This window comes from Lynx rufus, unplaced genomic scaffold, assembly GCF_022079265.1.
Source record: "Lynx rufus isolate CCGP_SWC_20201006 ecotype Redwood Valley unplaced genomic scaffold, mLynRuf1.p SCAF_6, whole genome shotgun sequence".
Classification (NCBI taxonomy): Eukaryota; Metazoa; Chordata; class Mammalia; order Carnivora; family Felidae; genus Lynx; species Lynx rufus.
In genome coordinates this window covers 38,023,623-38,040,945 of record NW_025814878.1, presented here as the reverse complement: position 1 = coordinate 38,040,945, position 17,323 = coordinate 38,023,623, and the positions used below count along the sequence as shown (strand labels likewise).

The following is a 17,323-nucleotide window of genomic DNA, read 5'->3' as shown; positions in this document are numbered from 1 at the left end:
GCAAGTGGGAGAGGGGCAGAGGAAGAGAAAGAGAGAGAGAGAATCTCAACTAGGTTCCATGCCCAGCAGAGTCCCATGTGGGACTCGATCTCATGACTGTCAGATCATGACCTGAGCCAAAACCAAGAGTCTGACACTTAATTAACCACCTGAGCCACCCAGGCACCCCTGGCCCGTTTTATTGGAGAAAAATTTTGCACAACTTACTCTTCATCAGTCTGTTCTGGCATGCTTCTCATGATATTAAAATCACTTAGAAAATAAAACACAATCATTTTACAATTCAGTAAATGAAAACTGGTAATCATCAAACTAACCATGGTTATCTTCAAAAGTTATTACACTAGCTGTGTTCTTGAGGTTGATCAAAGATACTTAGAGTCATAGACACTTCCCATGTAAGATGCATCATATAAAAGCCCCTGGGTGGCTCAGTCGGTTGAGCATCAGACTCTTGATTTCGGCTCAGGTCATGATCCCAGGGTCATGGGTTTGAGCACCATGCTCAGAATGGTTAGCATTCTCTCCCCCCCGCTCTCTCCCCTCCCCCTCTTTCCCCTGCTTATGCTGTCTCTCTCACTCTATCAAAAAGATGCATCGTATAAATCAGACTTGGTTTTATCTCCAGCACTTATAAAACCAGACCTAGGAAAAGAACGACGTCTGGAGACACATGCATGGTCTTAATTTAGCAAATGTTGAGCTTGCCCTGATGGTTACAAAATCAGAACAGCAAGAATATTTGCAGTATTTTATCAATTAATTAAAAATTCATAAGTTCAAAACATAATATGTTATTTGTAGGCATTTCTAAGAAAAAGTTGTAAAAGATTAAACTCATTTGAAAGAGTAGCATATTAAATGATTTGTATCATAAATTTTAATTATAATACACTTTCACAAATATTTTCCTATGTATTTGTCACAAAATACAAGTGAGGTGAGTGGTTAGGAACTGTACTTTACAGACAAGAAGTCTGAAGCTCCAAATTGAAAAGGCAGATATCAGGGCTGGATCTCAGGCCCAGGGTTCCTGACTCATCACACCACAGCTGTTTGCATTGTCTCATAGTTGGTCTTTAATGGTTCATTGACCCACCTTTCCTCACCTCCATTACTTATCTCTCAGATGTCATTCCAGTTCAGGAAATAATTTTTAAAAAGCAAGAGGTAGTAGTAGGGAATTTCCAAAACAATTCTGCAACTGAAGAAACGTATCTAGAAAGAGTAAGAAGGGAGGCATACTGTTCTGGTAGTTAGGATGGATAGAGGCAGTGACATCGTGAAGCCAGTTCACACAGGTTCGAAAGAGCCCATTGTTAAATTTACAGCAATTTTGCTTTTTGTTAAATAGCGATTATCAAAAATTAATTTACATAAACTTGTAATTGAACATTATGTTAAAAACAAAGGTAGTGGGGCGCCTGGGTGGCGCAGTCGGTTAAGCGTCCGACTTCAGCCAGGTCACGATCTCGCGGTCCGTGAGTTCGAGCCCCGCGTCAGGCTCTGGGCTGATGGCTCAGAGCCTGGAGCCTGTTTCCGATTCTATGTCTCCCTCTCTCTCTGCCCCTCCCCCATTCATGCTCTGTCTCTCTCTGTCCCAAAAATAAATAAACGTTGAAAAAAATTTTTTTTTAAAAAAAAACAAAGGTAGTAAGTCCTGGACTTGTCACTTCCTACTTATTTTACAGTGGTTTACTATTATCTATGCTTTTGATATTATTTACATCCGTGGTGTCTGTATGGTGGAAATACTGTCATGTTACCTGCTTTTCCCTGTCCTGCATTGGTAGTCCAGAACCAACCACGATGGAAGTATTTACACCATGAAAATGACAAATGCTACAGTTGTTGTTTTGTTCATTGTCTGGACTTTTAAAAAATGGAGAAAATGTTAATGCAGATTAAATTTAAAAATGTGTCTGTAGCTGTTACATTGTGAATAGCTCATAAAATGGAGAAAATATTTGTCTAGTATTTGAAACTACTATCTGATTCAGCAAAGAAATTGCTCATGTCAGTGAAAACTGAATGAAGTCTGACAAATGTTTTGTTATTTCACTTTAGACTCACTCTATAATGTAAAAGAAAATATCAACTAACATTTATGTCAGAACTCCACTTCTTTGTCAATAACATGAGAGATTTCTTTTTGGAATAAGATCATAATCAAGCATTTAAACATAGTTTACCTTTGTGGCACTATTGTTGGGCATAGGATGAAAAGAAAAAACTGATAATGGATTTTATAAGAAACAACAAATCACAATAAGTCATTGGTATGGAATTTATAGTGATGGTTATCACATATTTTATCACTATTTGTAAATTGGGAGCTAAATGTTCTTAAGGTAGTATATTTTGTAATAAACTTTTTTCACCCCTTGGAGAACCAGTTAAACACTTAGCATACCACAGGATGGAGGACATGCTTTGTTACAAGATGAGCACTCTGCCAATGAGAGAGATACCAGAAAAATCTGTGCTTGTCCCTTTGTAATTCTCTTTGAACAAGAGCTCTAATTATGTATAATGATGCCAGTTTTATGTAATAGACCTCTGTGATTTTTTCCAATATTGTATGGGGAGGGACTCTTTTCTACATGTGAGGTCTTAGCTTTAAATGCCAGAATGCATTTTCCTTGTAAAAGGTCATCAACTTACATAGACAAGTGGAGGACAAAAAGCACTCACTAGCTGTAGGTAAGCTTGATGAGTGGCCCTAATATTCTTTCTTAACACTCTCCTTTATTTCACTTTCTTAGTATCCAGTACCATACAATGATGTTATCTTCTGGAACTAAGCCCCACAGGTCTGGTGCATCTTTGGTCCTTCAGAGCTTCACTCCATTGATGTGACTTCTCCAGAATGAGTCATAATTTACGTTTCATTCTATCCCCTTGGGACTCTGCGTTATATTTTGCTACTGTAATGATAGTCACCAAGGAGTTACTGGCATCCAAGTGATATATGTTCATAGTTATACTTGTTCACTTTTATACTCGTTTTCTGGTCATGATTTAACCCCAATTGATAACTCTGTGGTTGAGATTCTAAGCATGTGGCACAATGGTAGTGGTGGAAAATATTCAATAAATAATTGTGGATTGATTGATAGGATGTCCTTCTAGACTCCTTCAGGCATACCACTTCCAACTTCTGTACTGAAGGCCAAATTAGTCATATGATTTCTTCTCCCTTTTATTGAATTTTGAATGAAAATTAATTTATGCAAAATCCAAAATTGCAGAATGGTTATCTACCAGTTTTCTGGTAAAGCTGTCTTGGGCTTTAGAGCTGGCTTGCTTTGTCATTCATATATGCCCTGTTGGTTTTTATTTGAGGTTTAACTTGTACTATAGTTAATCATACTTAAGTTCCATTTGTAAAGGCCTTGATGAGACAGCAGAAATGTCTGAAGAGAAGACGAAATCATGAGATGCCATGGTCTTTTGACTTCCAATTGAAGAGTGGAGGTTAGTTACAGGTCAAAGTGAATGAAGGGATGTTTTCTTGTCATAAGAAGCTTGCTAAAGTAAAATAGGGGAACCTTACTGAGAATACATACTTCCTTTTAAAGCTTCCATGGCTACTGTATGATTTAAATAGGAACATCAGGGTGTTCTATATATTTAATGTATGAAATAGTTACCTATGAACATCACAGAGAGAGGTGGGTTAAGGAAAGTTCTTTGTAATTAGGTGGACTGGCTTCCAGTCCTGGATCTGCCTACGCAGAAAACTTAATCTTTCTCAACTTCAATTTTGTTATTTGTAAAGCTGGAGATTATTTATAACGTATAATACCTACTTTGTTAGGCTGTTTTAAATATTAAATAAAATGAAAAACATAAAATGGTTAGCAAAATTTCCACTCACAGATGTTGATGGAAACATTTTGCAAAGAATATTTCCATGATGTAAAACCTTATTGAGAAGGCAAGTTGGGGAATAGTTTCCCTTCAGAAAATCTTTTATTTCATGGGCTACATACTGACTTTCTCTGTTACTATTCTAAAATGGTGCTACTTCATAAAAATATTTTAATAAACTACAAATAGATTTAGCTACTTTAAAAATGATTTGCTGAGTTTTTTGAGGATTGTTCAATTATATGCAATTTGTGAAGGTTAAATTACATTGGGGATTCTCTTTTTGTTATAGATCATTAAGATCTAAGAACAGTATGTCTCATATCACAGGGGGAGGTTGTGGTACAACGGTCGTCTGGTCTGCTGTCATGGCATGTTTAATTCAGTTAATCCAGTGTAATAGTTTCCATTTTATGTACATGTTTTCTGTGAATTTTAACTTTTATCTGATTAAATGTCATTCATAGTAGTTTATAGGTGATTCTCTGGCTACTCCTAGAAGATTTATCTATCCCTTTCATTTGAAGTAATTTTCTATATTATCAAAAGATAACAGTTTACATACACATCAAGCCTTTACAATTTATATTTTAATCTCTGTTATGTTAACAAAGTGTAAGTGAGAAGTGAATGCAAAGACTAAGACAATCAGGCCTTACTTACTTGGGCAGGTGAACACCGTCACCCACTCCTGCCCCACTGGCACATTATTTCCGCAGTTTGCTCCTTGGAGCCTGAAGAGGCATGCTGTTACAGAGGGTCACCTCAGAGGCCCAAGTAGTTATGAAAATGCTGCTTTTGAAGATTTATGAAGCACGCTGGGATATTAAAATCTCTGAGGAGTCCTGCAGTAAAGCAAGTTGTTTGATCCAGCATTTTCCTCTTTTATTGCATAATACCTATACCTAGTATCATTTGTATTTGATGAAACATGCTTTAGGAAACTTTCCTCTGGATTGCAATCCCTCAGCCAGAAGCAAGAGAAGGACTTGAAATTGCCTTTAACAAAGTTCTTAGAGTTAATTTAGAACAAGAAGAATTGGGTTTGAGCCTTTATGTTGTAGTTTTACAGCTAGATAACATTGGGTAACTTATTTCATTTCTCTCAATCTCACATTCCTTGTCTGTAATAGCATAGAATATCTAATACATATCTCCACGTTTTTATAAATATTGTATAAATTAATGTAAGTGAAAGTGATATATAAAACCAATGGTTGATATTTACTGGCTCCAATACTTCCCTCATAGATTTATTGGGCCTTATTTAATATACACATGTTAATGGACTTAGGTCTCCAGTATCTGAGGCCATGATAAATTAGAATTAGAAAAAACAACTAAAAGGTAGTAGGACAGTTACAGAACAGTGATAATAAGAGCATCAATCCCAAAATTGAAAAGCAAACTTATTATATTGATACATAGCAAATAGTCATTGGCTATAGTTCATTAAGAAATTGTTAAATGATAATAGAAGGTTTCCATTTAAAAATGGACAAGGTATAATATTTTGGAGAAAATAATGTTCCTTTAGATCAAGATTTCTTTTGTTACACATATTTGGGCATCTGCCTTTTGTACTCAGGTCAGGACATACTGAGATCTCTAAATTTCTGCTTAATAATATTTTTAATGTGATTTGACTGGTAATTTCTTTATTTAGGGCAAGTTTTTCTTTGAAAATTCTAGATTAATTGTACTCTTCTTTTAACAAGTAATATAAACCACTTAATATCTAATTGTTTATAGAAGGTTATGTATATAATACAGTGTGTAACATACATTTGTTAATAATGAAAGTAGAGGAATTATATCTATCCATGTGGAATATATTTGTGATATCCTATTGAGAGAAAAGAGCAAGATTCCAAATAATATAAAGACAACCTTGTTTAAAAATATGTACACAAAGAAAAAAATTGGCCAAAATTTTAGTGTTGATTTTGTCTTGATAGTGAAATTATGGTTAGTTTTTACTTGAATGTATTTGCTTATCTTTATGTTCCAATTTTTCTACAATACACGTATAATCCAGTATGGAATATTTCATACCAGCATAACTAAAAATAAAATCTTTACCCTGATATTTCTGACTACCTTAGTCCGTTCAGGCTCCTGTCAGAAAATACCACAGACTGGATAGCTTATAAGCAACAGAAATGTATTTCTCACTGTTCTGGAGGCTGAGAAGTCCAAGGTCAAGGTGTTGGCCAATTCGATGTCTGTGAGGGCATGCCCTCTGTTTTATAGATGGCACCTTCTCACTGTGTCCTCACATGGTGGAATAAGGATGAGTTAGGGATCTCTGTGGGGTCTCCTTTAAAGAACACTAATCCCATTCATGAGCCTAACACTAATCTACCCTCCTTACCGAAGCATCTCTCAAACCCTTCACTGCCTAATACTATCATACTGGACATAGGATTTCAACATGTAAATTTTGGGGAGACATATATAATCATCCCATAGCAATTACGAAAACAATTGAGCTGAACAATTGGTAGCCATCACATGAAAGTCATTCAGGAGTGTGAATGTGTATTCTTTGGTTACTCAGATTTCTTTCTGGTGCTCTGCCTACCCACCTCCCTGAGTGGCATAGTCTCTGAGGAAATGGTGGACTGTTATGCCTCTAATCAATCAAGTTCTTAGGTGAACTGGATTTTCTAAAAGATGAAAACACGCACATCAGCGAAAATCTGAAACCCATTAATCTTAACACCCCACAGGACTCTTCAAAAAATTTCTAACTACTATTTTAAATAGTTGAACAAAATGAAAAGAGAGTAATAAGGACCTTGTAAAAACTGTGAACAGTTTTGTAGATTTTCACTGGACTCTCCAAGCAAGTATGTCTCTAAGCTTTTTAATGATTATTCAATATTGGTGCCGTGCCATTGGTGACATAGAAAGGTATGAAGAAGGACTCATCACATATCACCTGGGAAACAACAAAATTAAAAGGCAACCGATGGAATGGGAAAAGATATTTGCAAATGACATATCGGATAAAGGGCTGGTATCCAAAACCTATAAGGAACTCACCAAACTCCACATCCAAAAAACAAATAATCCAGTGAAGAAATGGGCAGAAGACATGAATAAACACTTTTCCAAAGAAGACATCCAGATGGCCAACAGGCACATGAAAAGATGCTCAATGTCACTCCTCATCAGGGAAATACAAATCAAAACCACACTGAGATACCACCTCATGCCTGTCAGAGTGGCTAAAATGAACAAATCAGGAGACTATAGATGCTAGGGAGGATGTGGAGAAACAGGAACCCTCTTTCACTGTTGGTGGGAATGCAAACTGGTGGAGCCGCTCTGGAAAACAGTGTAGAGGTTCCTCAAAAAATTAAAAATAGAACTACCCTATGACCGAGCACTAGCATTGCTAGGAATTTACCCAAGGGATACAGGAGTGCTAATGCATAGGGGCACTTGCACCCCAATGTTTATAGCAGCACTTTCAACAATTGCCAAATGATGGAAAGAGCCTAAATGTCCATGAACTGATGAATGGATAAGGAAGATGTGGTTTATATGTACAATGTAATACTACTTGGCAGTGAGAAAGAATGAAATCTGTCCATTAGCAGCAACATGGATGGAACTGGAAGGTATTATGCTATGTGAAATAAGTCAGTCAGAGAAAGACAGATACCACATGTTTTCACTAATATGTGGATCTTGAGAAAGTTAACAGAAGACCATGGGGGAGGGGAAGGGGAAAAAAAGTTACAGAGAGGGAGAGAGGCAAATAATAAAAGACTCTTGGATACTGAGAACAAACTGAGGGTTGATGGGGGTGGAGGGTAGAGGGGAAAGTGGGTGATGAGCATTTAGGAGGGCACTTGTTGGGATGAGCACTGGGTATTGTATGGAAATAAATTTGTCAATAAATTATATTAAGAAAAACAATGAGGAGGCTGAGGCAAACTCTTGAGTTAATATCACTGTGAGCTTAATTCCTTTAAAGTCCTTGTGATTTGTTGCCTTTAAAAAATTAGTGAATTATTCATGTTACACTGGTATGAAGCAGTAAGGCTAGTAGGCTAGTTATTGGTTGCATGTGGAAGGACAAGCTATTCACTTTAAGCCATGTATTTCAAAAGGTAGGTGGTTTCCACATGCAAGCAAATTATAAGACTGAATAATTTAAAACTAGGTATATTGATGCCCTTTTATTGATTATCCAAGGGGATAATCCTAGCTTCTATGCAGAGGTTTCTGTCTCTCTCATTCTCTTTTGCTGATTAGCCAGAAAAAGTGTGGATTTGCAACAGTAACCCTGGCCAGAGATGGCCAAAAGGATGCACAATCCATATGGATTCTCCTCTTCTTCCTTTCTTTAGCTCACTTGCTTTGCTTTTCTGTTATTTTTATTATCTCCTTTTTTTAAAAAAATATGGTTTTTATTAATTTTTGTTTTCTGGTTCTGCATTCCCTTTCCTTTTATTTTCTCAAATGTTTCTCCTGTGTCTTCTTCTCCCAATTGCTTTTTCCCATTATAGTTCTCATTTTCACCCCATGTCAGCCTTAAATTTGTTTTCTCACCATCTCTCCTCCTGGTAGTGCCTGGTATTTTCCCCCTTCTCTCTCATGATTGTTTTTTTTTTGTTGTTGTTGTTGTTGTTCCATTCTCTCCTTGCCTTCTGACCCCCAAGGAGCCACTTCTGCACGTGCATCTCTGTGTGCAGTGAGACTCATTCAGATTTGTCTGGGATTGAGAGGAGATAAGAGTTTTATTTAGGGCAGGGGACATGACAGTGAGTGCCTCTTGTGTCCTGCTTAGCTGAGATCTGGCATCTGGTCAGAATCAGAAATCAGGCAGTGTTTAGGAGAGGTGAATTTTGATTGCAGGACAAGGGTGATGTGTGATGCCTGCTATGGTAGGTCACAGGGAATGGACACTGTGTACATATGTAGGTCCTGGGCTGATTAGGTGTGTTTCAGTGCTGAAGAGCTCCATGCTGATTATAATAGGGCAAAGTCAGAGTCCCTGTCCACTCCATCATTCTGTTTATGCCATATATTCTTGCCAAATGAATTTGTCAAATTTTCTGCCTTAATCTCTCCTCTCTTGAAACCCCTCAGAAACAACAGTTACTGCTTTGTGCAAATCTCTGCTCCTTAGCACTCCTTTCTTGCACCATTTGAAAGCCCATTCCAACTTTTCTTCCTTTTCTCACTCATGCTCTTACGTATTGGTTTTTTCCCCAAAAGTGTCCCCAGTCTAGCTTTTCTATGAGAATTTACCACAACTGAACAGCCCCATCGGTAATCCCCCAATTTTCTTTTCCTGTGGTAAAGCATAGCTTTATTTTATGCTTTTCCTACATATTAATTTAAAAATTTTTTTAAAATGTTTATTTATTTTTGAGACAGAGAGAGACAGAGCATGAATGGGGGAGGGTCAGAGAGAGAGGGAGACACAGAATCCGAAACAGGCTCCAGGCTCTGAGTGGTCAGCACAGAGCCCGATGCGGGGCTCGAACTCACGGACCGCGAGATCATGACCTGAGCTGAAGTCGGACGCTTAACAAACTGAGCCACCCAGGCTCCCCTACTACATATTACTTTTAATCTCATCTTTCCTTCTGTCCAGTATTCTCAGTTCTGTGCATAAGTTTTACACCCATCTTGTCTATGTCTAGCAAACATTCATTTTTAGTGAGGATATAATTTCACTTTTTAAAATTTTTATGATTAAAGCAATCTTAGTGATTCTACTGATGTGTGTAAATAAAAGTAGTACAAAAGGCAGTGTACTTGGAAGAATTTTATAATATTATGTTTAATTTTTAAGTAATAAGTAGCCTTGTCCATGCTTTTTTCCCCCACAAAAACTGCTGAACAAAACACATTCTTTGGTGGACAGGGTCTCCATCCAAAATCACAAAGTTTGGTTCTCGTTTGAAGTGTTTCAAGTGAGTGTCTTTAAGAGTGGTCTGTTGGTAGAAAAGTGCAATAATCCCCATGGTTTGGACCATTCATCTCTTTCTAGGAGATGTCAGGGGATCTTTTTATGTTTTTTAAATGCCTTTTGTTTTTGTGCCTATGGTATAATTTCCCGGATTGGTTTTTGGACACTATCTTTAAAGTCAAAATCAACTGGATATTTCAAGTACCCTAATGAATAGTTCCTAGGAGAAGCTGATGTTTTGTCCCCTTAATAGATATTAAAGTAGACATGTTTCCTATAATACCCATGTCTTTTTCACAGAGCGTGTTCTAACAGCCACTGCTGAGTGGGCAGCCACCCATGTGACACTCACTTCAAATAACCCATAGCTTATCAGTAGTCTGTGTGGCCAGTTAGGTTCTTTCTCATTGAAATTTGGAGCTAGAACACGGGGACTCTCCCTAGTCAGCATTTAAATTTATAAAGGATGTTAAGCTAGAACTGGGAGTAGCAGTCTTTGACTCATATATAAATGAGTAAATAGATCTGGACAACACAGAAGATATGAAGAGACATGAAGACAGAAGCAGAGAAAAGATTAGGTGGCATGGGAGATAGAGACAAAAAGCAGGTAGTTACAGACACAGAGAGATGGACACCCGTACACAGAAATACAGATATAGAAGGAGACACATCTGTCAGTTAGGGGGAAAGAGAGAGGAGGGAAGGAAGCACAGACACCCCCACATGGAATAACAGTCCCAGATCCTAACTGTTCTCCAGTTCCTCATTCCAACCCTCACCACGAGGACAGAGGTAGAGCCTCTAGTGCTGAAGCAGGTTGAACTGGTTCTATTCTTTGTATCCAACAGATTCTAGCATAAGATAGAGTCTATCTCTAGTCTGTCTGTGCCTAACGCAGAGTACCTCACATCAGGACAGTTCCATATTCCTCCTGTGAATTAAGGGTTCATGAATTCTGCTCTGTATTTAGTAAGTTGCCAAAGCTCATTAGTAGTTATTACCATAGTAAATTCATAATGAGGACTTTTTTACTGAATGATATTGAAAAATTGCTGCCAATTTTTGTAATTTGGAATGCTTTACTTAGTTCATTGGTTAATCGTGATAATAGTAAGTATTTAAAAATAATTGCCTAAAAATAACATTAATCATGACAAAGACCCAAATGATGGTCTATCATGTTCTAAATGACCTATGTAAAACATGTATTTTTTTTCCAAGAAAATAACCATACTGATTAGCATTTAAATTAAAAAATATATACTGGGGTGCCTGGGTGGCTCAGTTGGTTAAGTGTCTAACTCTTGACTTTGACTCAGGTCGTGATCTCACTGTTTGTGAGTTTGAGCCCTACATTGGCTGTGAGCTGACAGTGTGGAGCCTACTTGGGATTTTGTCTCCCTCTCTCCCCCCACCCCCCCTGATTGCTCTCTATCTCTCTCTCAAAATAAATAAATAAAAAATATATACTGAATACATTCATAATTATGTGTCCTATGGTTACACTAAGGTTTTAAATTACAATTTCATTGGCTCTGTAGTTTTGCTATCATTTAACTTATAAAGTTTAGATATTTTAGCTCTGTAAGAGTATAAACATAAGAACTTTATACCTATTTTATGTAAGTATATATATATGTATATATATATAATATTAGATAAATTTAAATAATATTGAGTTGTCTAATATTTTTCCCTTCAAAGAAGTTTCATGCTTGGTTTAAATTTGAGAAACTTTAGGTAGTAGTTTTTTAAATGAGAGTTTGTTCTAAGTTCACTTTACTTTTTCAGTTTTTTAGATAACATTCTTAAAATTATCCATGTGTACTTAATATTTACTTATCCTGTGGTAGGCTTCCTTAAGAGTCAAATACATTTATTTTGGACAATTCAGGGGAATTTCTCTCTCTCTTTCTCTCCCTCTCCATTTTCTTCAGTATGTTTCAATCTTTTCTCTGAAAACCAAGAGTTGGTCAGTTCTCCTAGTCTGAACACTGTGTCAGTGGAGGCCAAGCTTGCAATGTGAAGATAGGAAGTTGAGTAATTTCTATTTATGGTTAGTCTGACTGTGGTGGCAGACTAACCATACCCCTGGTGACGTTGCAGTATCGTTCATAGGGGTACCCGGTGCAAATAGTCTATCTCAGCTGTAGTAAAGCAACTCATCATTAGACCAAAGCATCATTTTTGTATTTGCAATTCAGCATACCACCATCACTTAACAGAAAAGTGATGCAATGGCATAAGTAACATGAGAGATCATCACAGAGTTTAAAAACAGAGACAAACAATACTCTCCCTTTAAATCCTTCCTAAGCCCCCATATAAATTTTAACTTAAAGTATAAATTAACATTTGGGGAACAGTAAGCGCTCTCTCTGAAACAAATGCTTTGAGGTGGCCCCAAAATAAGCCTTCTTCCCTGTGGGTCCTAGAAAAGTTCATCTTCACAACTTGTCCCTGTGTCCTTGTGGTTTCTCCAGAGAACCGGCACCAACTAGATTTGGCTACATGACTGTGGGCTGAAAAGCAGGCAGACAGGTTGGAAACTGTTGGGAGAAACTGATGGCTGCAGTCTTGAGGCAGAATTTCTTCTTTAGGGACAAACTCCATTTTGCTCTTTAGGCCTTTCCATTGATTGAGTAAGGTCCACCCACATAATACAGGATAATCTCCTTTAATTAAAGTCAACTGATGGTAGATGTTAATCAGATGTAAAAACACCTCCAGAGGAACACCTAAATTAGTTTGTTTGTATACCTGAATACTGAAGCCTAGCCTAGTCTACACAAAATAACTAACCATTATAGTCTACAAATCTGATCAGAATTTTATACATGCTGACTGGTAGGACCCAGGGTTTCCTCTTCTAAAATGCCCTCAGAATCCACAAGAGGGTAAGATATGATTCACATTTATTTGAATTGCTATTGTACCCAGCTGTTCTCCTCTCATGGTAGCTTGCAGCCTCCATGCCACAGCTGTTTTCAGATATCTTATGCTTTATTGAAATTCCTGACACTCTGCTCAAGCTGTCCTCCAGTGGTGCTGAGTCCTTGGTCTTTGGAACCTCCTTTTCCCACCACCCATTCTGTATTCTCTTACCTCTGCTAGTGCTTTGGCTGGTAGTATCCTTTAGGGTGGGGTAACCCTAAACTTTATTCTCACAGAATCTGAACACTTTGTAGCCTTACTTTTATTGAATTTCTGCAGATTACCATAAAAATTTATAATGGGAGTAATAGGCACTCTGGTGAATTTATTGGACTCCTCCCATATCCCTTCTTGTTCTTATTTTGTAGCAACAACACAATCACCCTTTGGCAATTGGGATAGATTACCCCAACAATAGTACAGGTTCCATTTCTTCATGTCAATTCAGGGGCATAAGAGCCCTAAATTAATAGGAGGAATTAGCTTCCAATATAATGAAATTTTGACCTTATTCCCAATTGGAAGCATCATTCTCTTAGGAACTCATAATTCCAATTTTATGGAACCCAAGTGTTCAGGAACAGGAAGAAAATCCCTTAACATGGAGAATTCAGGTTTAGTATTGAGGGGCTAATCCCACCTCTATCCTTTGGTTCCTGGACCTGACCGTGGGGTAGAGTGGGAAGATAGTATCATATATTGTTCACTGGTTTAGAGTATCCTTATCTCACCATCCTTACATGGTGCCATAGTTGAGCCTTCCTTACACCATCTGCTGCTGGATGATGGCACATGTAGGGAATTCATGTAGTAAATTCCATAAAGTAAGCTCATTGCTGCTTTTCTTTCCTTATAAAGTAAGTTGCTCTGTTGAGGGTGATGTTTTGTGGTATATCACTGAAAAAGGGCACAGATAGGAGTATGTATTATATTCCTTGGGCCACTGTAACCAACTGGGGGGGCTTAAAAGAACAGAAATTTATTCTTGCACAGTTCTAGAGGCTAGAAATCTGAAGTCCAAGTATCAGTAGGCCCAAATATCTCTAGGATCTAGGGAGAATCAGATTCATGTTGTACCATGAAAGGAAGTATATATGCAAAATGATCTCCAAACGCTCAAGGAGGTGTAAGACTGAACAAAATGACCAACTACTCCAGCTTGACGAGAATAGTTTATTAAGAGGACTTATGAACAGAAATTGTCTTGGGTAGCTGCAAGACCAGTAGATTTCCATAACCCACCACCTGTAAGACCTGCTTTTATACTCCTAGAGCCTGGGTGATACAAGCTGGGGACCACCTGGAAAGAAATGTTTGAGAATCAGTCATATCTCCAGAATAGATAACAGGTATTGTGGCTCAAGTGTGTACTTAAGGGTGTAGTTAAAAAATGTGGTAGTGGGATCTGTGCTCAAGAAGGCTTCAGGTCACAGAAGGGTCTCATGGCAGATTTGTCCAAGGCGGTGTTAGTCGGTTTCACAGACATTCTCTTAGCTTCTGGTGTTTTGGGAAATTCTTGGCATTCCTTGACTTATAGATGCATAAGTACAATCTCTGCCTCTGTTGTCATGTGACACTTCCCTCTGTATTCTCACATCCTTTTCTTATAAGGACATCAGTCATATTGGAATAAGACCCCACCCTATTCCAGTATGACCTTATCTAAACTAATTACAACTTCAATGACCCTTTTTCCAAATAAAGTTACATTCTGAGGTACTGGGGTTTAAGACTTCAACATACAATTTGGGGGGGACACAATTAAATCTACAAAAGGTTACTAGAAAAATCATTGTGGACTGGAAGGCCAGTCCATATCTGGGATAGGTATTAGGTTCCTGAGGACGAAATAGTACCCCCCCCTCCCCCGCCTCTCCCAAATAAAAAGGATCCAATGCAATCCAATGCATCAGGGAGCTGGCTGTTCCCCTTGGAGAAAAGTGCCATATCAGAGCTCATTATTGGCCTCTATGGTTGACAGGCTGGACACCTGGCAATTATAATAAGATAATCCCAGATGAGCCTTGGGAAGATAATGTCTGTGTTGTTGAATCCTATGTATAATCTCCAGCCCTGCCACCGTGGCCATTTTGAGAACACTGGATTGGCTGGGTAAGGAAGCTGAATGGTATCTTCAGTAGGAATCACTTAGTCTCTGGTTATTAAAAGAATCCTCTGGGGGCGCCTGGGTGGCGCAGTCGGTTAAGCGTCCGACTTCAGCCAGGTCACGATCTCGCGGTCCGTGAGTTCGAGCCCCGCGTCGGGCTCTGGGCTGATGGCTCAGAGCCTGGAGCCTGTTTCCGATTCTGTGTCTCCCTCTCTCTCTGCCCCTCCCCCGTTGCTCTGCCTCTCTCTGTCGCAAAAATAAATAAACGTTGAAAAAAAAATTTTTTTTAATTAAAAAAAAAAAAAAAGAATCCTCTGTTTTTTTTTCCCTTCCCCTCCCCCATGGGTTTCTGTTAAGTTTCTCAGGATCCACATAAGAGTGAAACCATATGGTATCTGTCTTTTCTCTGTATGGTTTATTTCACTTAGCATCACACTCTCCAGTTCCATCCACATTGCTACAAAGGGCCATATTTCATTCTTTCTCATTGCCCTGCAGTACTCCATTGTGTATATAAACCACAATTTCTTTATCCATTCATCAGTTGATGGACATTTAGGCTCTTTCCATAATTTGGCTATTGTTGAGAGTGCTGCTATAAACATTGGGGTACAAGTGCCCCTATGCATCAGTACTCCTGTATCCTTTGGGTAAATTCCTAGCAGTGCTATTGCCAAAGCATAAGACACTCTTAAAAACTGAGAACAAACTGAGGGTTGATGGGGGGTGGGAGGGAGGGGAGGGTGGGTGATGGGTATTGAGGAGGGCACCTTTTGGGATGAGCACTGGGTGTTGTATGGAAACCAATTTGACAATAAACTTCATATATTGAAAAAAAAAAAAGAATCCTCTGCAGTAGAAGCCCTCTGGTATGCTTTTAGATAGGACATGAATATCATAATATTTCATGACTATTCCAAGAAATCTATTGATATACCTCTTCCTCACTTTTTATTGCCAATCCTCTAATCTTGTTTTTCAAGTCTCTGATGGAATAGTCATCTCATTAACTTCTCCCAGGAGTCATTGATGGATCCATATAGTAGACCAGCTCTCCCCTACACAAAGTAGAAAACCAAATGGACTACCTAAAATTCTGCCTGCTGGGAATATTTTCTCTTACGACTGTCTTCCAGACTGTCCCAGATGGGGCTGGAGTGCAACAGCTTTCAACCTCTGAATGGGGTCAACAGCTATTAAGCAGGCACATAATCTTTCCTCTTTAGCTAATATAGTTAACTGCCCATGAGGCCACAGGTAATGTGTAAGGGACTGTTGACACAGCAATAGGAGTAGGTACTTTGAAGTCTGATTCTACTCAGAGGGGTTATTTCAGTTTTCTGGACCTCTCCAGGCCTTTTTAGGTCTATTCCACCCCAATTTAATTATTCAGTGCTGCTGCACATATCAACTTTTGGGATTTGGTTGACCAAATAATACCCAATTAATGACAAGCAGCAGCTCAGGTCATACAATCTCCCGGTTGCTGCACTCGGGTGTTGTTTGGTTGAACCAGGGTCAAGTAGCAAAACAGAAATAAATTTACAGATGGAAAATAGTAGTTTTTAGAAGAGAGTTTGGATTTGCCCCAGAGTATAATGGTCTATTCTATGTTTTTTCCTATTGTGGCACACTCAAAGCTGCAAAGGGCATTTCTATTTTTAAGAGAGTTCAAGTATCATTTAGATATTCTAGCTTATGAAGTCTAAGAGGTGGGGAAGCTTCCATCACAACTTGGACCTATTGTAACTCCTTTTTTTTTTTTTTTTGCTCTGGGCAACAATTAAAACTGGTATTCTTATGGATTACTCAGGAGGTGGGTTATAGCAGTGTCCCAAATATAGTATATGTTTCCTCTAAAATACAAAGACTTATGCTAAATTTGGTCCTCTCTCTTCATAGTAGGGAATTCAAAATACAGTTAACTGTTGCTGACTTTAGAAGGGATACCTACACATGCTCTACACCAAAGGATTACTAGAGTTTTTGCAATGTGGCAGCATCCCAAAACTTTTTGGGGTTTATCTCCTATTCAGTAGCACACATAGTTTTACTTAGATATGTAGGTGCTTGTGACCTATTCAAGAGGCCCAGTTAGCATAATGTCTTCAGATTAATGGATCAGAGTGATGTTTTCTGGAATTTCAAGATGGTGAAGATTCTTCTGGACTATATTATGACAGAGACCAGGAGTGTTGACATAGTACTGAGGTAAAGACACTGAAGGTATAATTCTGTTCCTACTATTTAAAGATGAACTGTTGCTCGTTGTATTTACAAATTCAGTTGGAGAGAGAAAACCTCACAACAAATCAAAGCACTTCCTAGATCAATAACTACACTCTAGGAGTCAGTAGTTGTATTGATTTGCTCTAATAAGGGAACCACATCTGGATCAGCAGATGTGGCTGGTGGCCCCAATAATTCAGGGTCATTCTAAAGCATCCATTTGGCCTTTGTACAGGCCAAAC

At 38.2% G+C, this 17,323-nt stretch overlaps 1 non-coding gene across 1 annotated transcript; it reads right to left on the bottom strand.

Moving 5' to 3' along the window:
• Positions 1-616: 616 nt before the first annotated feature.
• On the bottom strand, positions 617-748 carry LOC124529506 (small nucleolar RNA SNORA72). The gene has a single exon (XR_006966392.1). It is a non-coding gene; the product is annotated as a small nucleolar RNA SNORA72 (small nucleolar RNA).
• Positions 749-17,323: the final 16,575 nt, after the last annotated feature.